This window comes from Sciurus vulgaris (assembly GCF_902686455.1).
Source record: "Sciurus vulgaris genome assembly, chromosome: 5".
NCBI lineage: Eukaryota > Metazoa > Chordata > Mammalia > Rodentia > Sciuridae > Sciurus > Sciurus vulgaris.
This window is the reverse complement of record NC_136465.1, coordinates 85,099,385-85,106,870: the sequence shown is the minus strand read 5'-3', so window position 1 is coordinate 85,106,870 and position 7,486 is coordinate 85,099,385.

The window sequence follows — 7,486 nt, the reverse complement described above, 5'->3', positions numbered from 1 at the left end:
AGGCAAAAGTACAATTAAAAATAGAAAATATGCAAAATATTTGAACAGACAATTCACAAAAGAAGATAAATGGATGGCTAAAATGCACATGAAAAGGTATTTAATGTCATTAGTCTTCAAAGATATGCAAATCAAAACCACAGTGAGATGCTTCTTTTCAAGCATTAGGAAGGGAAGAATTACAAAGACAGGCAAAATCAAATATTGACAAAGGTGTAGAGCAAATGGAACTCTCATGCCATGGAACACCAACTAGAGAAACAGTGTTATAGTTTTTTATAAAGATAATAATGGATCTGTCCTATAATTCGATAATTCTATTTCTAGATATTTGTCCAAGACAAATGAGAACTTATAGCCTCAAAAGTTCATAGTTACCCAAAACTAGAAAAAACAATGTCCATCACCATATGCATAAAAAATACTAATTATACCACAATAAAAATAATAATAACCTGGTAAATAAATAACATGATTGAATGTCAATATTATGCAAAGCAAAATAAACCAGACAAAAAAGAATATGATTTCATTTATATGAAACTCAAGAACAAGTAAACTAATTTATAATCATAGAAATGAGAAAAATGGTTGTTTCTCTTGGAGTGAGGATATTGACTAGCTGGAAGGGAGCATGCTTTAGTTTGTTCAGGCTGCTATAACAACATACTTTAGACTGAGTAATTCATAAAAAATATAAATGTACTGCTTGTACCTCTGGAGACTGGAAGTCCGAGATAACAGTACTAGCAGACTTGCAGTCTGGTGGGGGCCTGGCCTGTGCTTGTTAAGATGGCACCCTCTTGCTGCATCCTCTCGTGGAAGAACAGTCAAGGATCTTCCTTTAAGCTTTGCTTATAAGAGTACCAATGCCACCCATGACTTAACACTTCCCCAAAGACCCCACCTCTCAATATCACCACAGTGAGGATTAGTTTTCCACTTGAATTTCAGAAAGACACAAACATTCAAACCATAGCACAGCATAAAAGAACTTTCTGGAGTCATGAGAATGTTTAGGGCATTGGTCACCTGGGAGTATACACTTGTCAAAATGCAGCAACTTGTACACTGAAAAATCTGTTCATTTCACTATACACAGATTGTATCTAAAAGCTAATTAACTTTTAAAAATTCATCAACTTTATGAAAGATGGTAATAAACTAAGACTAAAATAATTACATATTCGCCACTAGTAGTGCCACTTTCATATTAGATTGAGAACAGCGAAGGTAAATAAGTCAGAGGAGTCTGTAAAATCTACGTTAGCTTCTGTATTTCTGCCTCTTCTAGGGAAACAATAGATATTGTTCATTTCCTTGTTTTTCCAAGAAGAAGGATATTCTTAATTTCATTGTCTACCAAGGGTCAAGCAAATTATCCCAAGCAATCAGGCAGCAACCCTTAATCTTGCCAGGATTCCCAGGCAAAGTTTTCAGACAACATGGAGACATAATTGTCATTTGTGGCATTTTCCAGGATATAACAATACACCACTCCACTGATCCCTGGGCCCTATTAAAGGGGTAGGGAAACCATCCTGCTACCCCAGAAACAAAATTTGTGTGTGTGTGTGTATGTGTGTGTGTGTGTGTGTATGTGTGTGTGTGTGTGTGTGAGTGCATCTTCAGTGTAGCAGTATAGGTGATGTATTAATGGCTTTATAACGTTGAACTCACAGACGCAAACCTGAAAATATTATTTCAAGTTCAGAAAACAGGCACTGTGCACTATTTGCTATCTCTATAATTGCTTTTGTTTCTTTGACAACACATAAGATTACTGACTACAATTACCAGAACGTACTAGTAAAAGTTACCACTGTTTCTATCATGGAACCTCTCTTAGAAAGATTATAGCCTTCCATGGGTGGAGAAATCTCTTGGTAAATCTTTGTAGAACCTATTTTTTTATGCCATACTTGTTTAAAATTCTTCTTTTTCTCAGTTTTGATTTAGTAACTTTAGATTTCTGCATTATGTTGTATTTTGCAGGGAGTTATTGACTTCAGCTAAGGAACCGTGAACAGTAATTATTTTGCATGACTAAGCTCTGGTTCACCATTGTCAGACAGGCACTTTACAGTACCACTAGTTTCAAAATTTAGAACAGAACTGTCAAACAAGCAAATGCCTACACCAAAGACTTCTATTTTCAAGCTACAGGCATGAGTTCTATGATGTGCAATAATAGAGTGAATCTTTGTGTTTTTGTGAAAGCGCCTGGTTTGACAGTCCTGGAAACAAAAGCCTGTTTCTTTCCAGAACAGATACATCAGTGGTAGCAACAGCAAAGATTTTCAAGTACAACTGAGGTAAGGCATTAGTACTTGGAAAGGGTGACATGGGCACTGAGATTATTAAATATTACTAAAAAGAATTGTTTTGTGGTGAGCAGAGAACAACTTAGCCCAAACCGAGAGCTTCTGAAATGACTCATCTCAGTTGGACATCTTTCCAACCATTTAAGAAATGAAGTTACCAATTTACACTCAATTAAAATTTTTATCCTAGAAACATCACATATTTAATACCAGAGTTTCTCAACATTTTACAAAGTCTATGACTGCAACACATTAGAGTAAACATTAGTAGGTTATTTATACATAAAATGTCCTTTCTCTTTTCAGCACTGCCAGGTGCAGCCCACTCAGGAACATAGGGTTAAACAATCTCTATTTCCAAAGTCAACCTTTTATTCCTTTAAAATTTTTAAACATTACAATTTTTTTCAAAGTGTTATCCCTTCTACTGATAAAATTGAGCCTCAAAACAACATTTTAGGACAAATATTATTTTCCTTTCATGGATTAGGAAACTAAAAAACAGAGATTAAATGACATTGAAATGTCCTGTTGTGTCAATTAAAAAATAAAGAGAGGGTGAGAAGCATGGCTGACTAAGAGGTGGTGTTCTAGAACGACCTGATATATGAGACCAGTATGTGAGAACCAACTCAAAGATGTTGTGAAAATGAAGAAGCAGAAAGATCCAAGATTATACAGAATGCAGTTTAGTGAGGACAAACTAACAGAAGGGTGGTCCTGGGAGGCAGCAAGACCAGGTGAATCTATGCAACACAGATCAGGGGTGGGGGTTTATAAACCAGTCAGGACAAAAGTTAGTTCAACCAAGTCAGAATATACCTGGGTTATCTCAAGAGTCAGGCACACCTCTAGTGCCAGGGTCACTTATAAGGCTCTACATACCACTCTATTCGTTTAGTATCTATAGTATCCTGGAAAACTGTGTGAGGAGAACTCATGGTGGTTATAATGCAACATGGCTGCAGTGACGTCAAGGCGAATCCATACAGTTGGGTGGACTGCCAATGCTGAATCTCACAGATAGCTCTAACTTTTTTTTATTGTAAACAAATGGGATACATGTTGTTTCTCTGTTTGTACATGGAGTCAAGGTGTACCATTTGTGTAATCATAAATTTACATAGGGTAATGTTGTTTGATTCATTTTGTTATTTTTTTCCTTTCCCCCACCCCTCCCACCCCTCTTTTCCCTCTATACAGTCCTTCCTTCCTCCATTCTTACCACCCTCCTTATCCCTAGCCCTAAACCTAACCCTGACCCTACACTAACCCCTCCCACCCCTCCATTATATGTCCTCATCCACTTATCAGTGAGATCATTCATCCTTTAGTTTTTTGAGATTGGCTTATCTCACTTAGCATGATATTCTCCAATTTCATCCATTTGCCTGCAAATGCCATAATTTTATCATTCTTCATGGCGGAGTAATATTCCATTGTGTATATATATGCCACAGTTTCTTTATCCATTCATCAACTGAAGGGCATCTAGGTTGGTTCCACAATCTGGCTATGGTGAATTGAGCAGCAATGAACATTGATGTGGCTGTATCTCTGTAGTATGCTGATTTTAAGTCCTTTGGGTATAGGCCAAGGAGTGGGATAGCTGGGTCAAATGGTGGTTCCATTCCAAGCTTTCTGAGGAATCTCCATACTACTTTCCAGAGTGGCTACACTAATTTGCAACCCCACCAGCAATGTATGAGTGTACCTTTTTCCCCATATCCTCACCAACACCTATTGTTGCTTGTGTTCTTGATAATCGCCATTCGGATTGGGGTGAGATGAAATCTTAGGGTAGTTTTGATTTGCATTTCTCTTATTACTAGAGATGTTGAACATTTTTTCATATATCTGTCGATTACTTGTACATCTTCTTCTGAGAAATGTCTGTTCATTTCCTTAGCACATTTGTCGATTGGATTATTTGTATTCTTGGTGTTGAGTTTTTTGAGTTCTTTATAGATTCTGGAAATCAGCGCTCTATCTGAAGTTTGAGTGGCAAAGATATTCTCCCACTCTGTAGGCTCTCTCTTCACATTACTGATAGTTTCCTTTGCTGAGAGAAAGCTTTTTAGTTTGAATCTATCCCAGTTGTTGATTCTTGCTTTTATTTCTTGTGCTATGGGAATCCTGTTAAGGAAGTCTGATCCCAAGCCAACAAGTTGAAGATTTGGACCTACTTTTTCTTCTATAAGATGCAGGGTCTCTGGTATGAATCCAATGTCCTTGATCCATTTTGAGTTGAGTTTTGTGCAGGGTGAGAGATAGGGGTTTAATTTCATTCTGTTGCATATAGTTTTCCAGTTTTCCCAGCACCATTTGTTGAAGAGGCTATCTTTTCTCCATTGCATATTTTTGGCACCTTTGTCTAGTATGAGAAAATTGTATTTATTTGGGTTTATTTCCATGTGCTCTATTCTGTACCATTGATCTACCTGTCTATTTTGGTACCAATACCATGCCGTTTTTGTTACTATTGCTTTGTAATAGAGTTGAAGATCTGGTATTGCGATACCCCCTGCTTCACTCTTTCTACTGAGGATTGCTTTAGCTATTCTGGGTTTCTTATTCTTCCAGATGAATTTCATAATTCTTGCTCTATTTCTGTAAGGTACATCATTGGGATTTTAACTGGAATTGCATTGAATCTGTATAGCACTTTAGGTAGTATGGCCATTTTGACAATATTAATTCTGCCTATCCAAGAACATGGGAAATCTTTCCTTCTTCTAAGGTTTTCCTTAATTTCTTTCTTTAGTGTTCTATAGTTCTCATTGTAGAGGTCTTTCACCTCTTTTGTGAGATTGATTCCCAAGTAGTTTATTTTTTTTGATGCTATTGTGAATGGGGTAGTTTTCCTAATTTCTCTTTCTGAAGATTCATCACTTATGTATAAGAAATGCATTGGATTTACGAGCATTGACCTTGTAACCTGCTACTTTACTGAATTCACTTATGAGTTCTAAAAGTTTTCTGGTGGAATTTCCAGGTTCCTCTAAATATATAATCATGTCATCAGCAAACAGGGATAGTTTAAGTTCTTCTTTTCCAATTCGTATCCCTTTAATTTCTTTGGTTTGTCTAATTGCTCTGGCTAGAGTCTCAAGAACGATATTGAATAGGAGTGGTGAAAGAGGGCATCCCTGCCTTGTTCCAGTTTTTAGGGGGAATACTTTCAGTTTTTCACCATTTAGAATGATATTGGCCATGGGCTTAGTGTAGATGGCCTTTACAATGTTAAGGAATGATCCCAGTACCCCAATTTTTTCTAGTGTTTTGAGCATGAAGGGATGCTGTATTTTATCGAATGCTTTTTCTGCATCTATTGAAATAATCATGTGATTCTTAACTTTTAGTCAGTTGATATGGTGAATGACATTTATTGATTTCTGGATGTTGAACCAACCTTGCATCCCTGGGATAAAACCCACTTGATCGTGGTGCACTATTTTTTTAATATATTTTTCTATGTGCTTTGCTAAAATTTTGTTGAGAATTTTTGCATCAATGTTCATTAAGGATATTGGTCTGAAATTTTCTTTCTTCAATGTGTCTCTGTCTGGTTTAGGTATCAGGGTGATATTGGCTTCATAAAATGAGTTTGGGAGGGTTCCCTCCTCTTCTATTTCATGGAATACTTTGAGAAGTATTGGAATGAGTTCTTCTTTAAAGGTTTTGTAGAACTTGGCTGAGAACTCATCTGGTCCCGGACTTTTCTTTGTTGGTAGGCTTTTGATGACCTCTTCTATTTCATTGCTTGAAATTGATTTATTTAAGTTGTGTAAGTCTTCCTCGTTCAGTTAAGGTAATTCATATGTCTCTAGAAACTTGTTGATGTCTTTGAGGTTTTCTGTTTTGTTGGAGTATAGATTTTCAAAATAACTTCTAATTATGTTTTGTATTTCACTCGTGTCTATTGTGATATTTCCTTGTTCATTCCGAATTTTAGTAATTTGAGTTTTCTCCCTCTTTCTCTTTGTTATTGTGCCTAAGGGTTTATCAATTTTGTTTATTTTTTCAAAGAACCAACTATTTATTTTGTCAATTTTTTCAATTGTTTCTTTTGTTTCAATTTCGTTGATTTCAGCTCTGATTTTAACTATTTCCTGTCTTCTACTACTTTGGGTGTTGGTCTGCTCTTCTTTTTCTAGGGCTTTGAGCTGTAGTGTTAGGTCGTTCATTTGTTGATTTCTACTTCTTTTGTTGAATGTGCCCCATGAAATAAATCTTCCTCTAAGTACTGCTTTCATAGTGTCCCAGAGATTTTGATATGATGTGTCTTTGTTCTCGTTTACTTCTAAGAATTTTTTTATTTCCCTCCTGATATCTTCTGTTATCCATTCATCATATAATAGTGTATTATTTAATCTGCAGGTATTGGAGAAGTTTCTGTTTTTTATTCTGTCATTTATTTCTAATTTCAATCCATTATGATTTGATAGAGTACAAGGTAGTATCTCTATCTTCTTGTATTTGCTAACAGTAGCTTTGTGGCATAAAACATGGTCTATTTTAGAGAAGGATCCATGTGCTGCTGTGAAGAAAGTGTATTCGTTCTTTGTTGGGTGGTATATTTTGTATATGTCGGTTAAGTCTAAATTGTTGACTGTGTTATTGAGATCTATGGTTTCTTTATTCAAATTTTGTTTGGAAGATCTGTCCAGTGGTGAGAGAGGTGTGTTAAAATTGCCTAGTATTATTGTGTTGTGGTCTATTTGATTTCTGGAATTGAAAAGGATTTGTTTGACGTACATGGATGAGCCAATGTTCGGGGCATAGATATTGATGATTGTTATGTCTTGCTGATTTATGCTTCACTTAATCAGTATGTAATGTCCTTCTTTATCCCTTCTGACTAGTTTTGGCTTGAAGTCCACATTATCTGAAATGAGGATGGATACTCCAGGTTTTTTGCTGTGTCCGTGTGCATGGTATGTTTTTTCCCATCCTTTCACCTTTAGTCTATGGGTATCTCTTTCTATGAGATGAGTCTCTTGCAGGCAGCATATTGTTGGATTTTTCTTTTTAATCCAATCTGCCAGTCTATATCTTTAATTGATGAGTTCTGGCCATTAACATTCAGGGTTATTATTGTGATATGATTTGTATTCAAAGTCATTTGACTCATTTTTGTTTTTTGACATGATTTGGCTTCT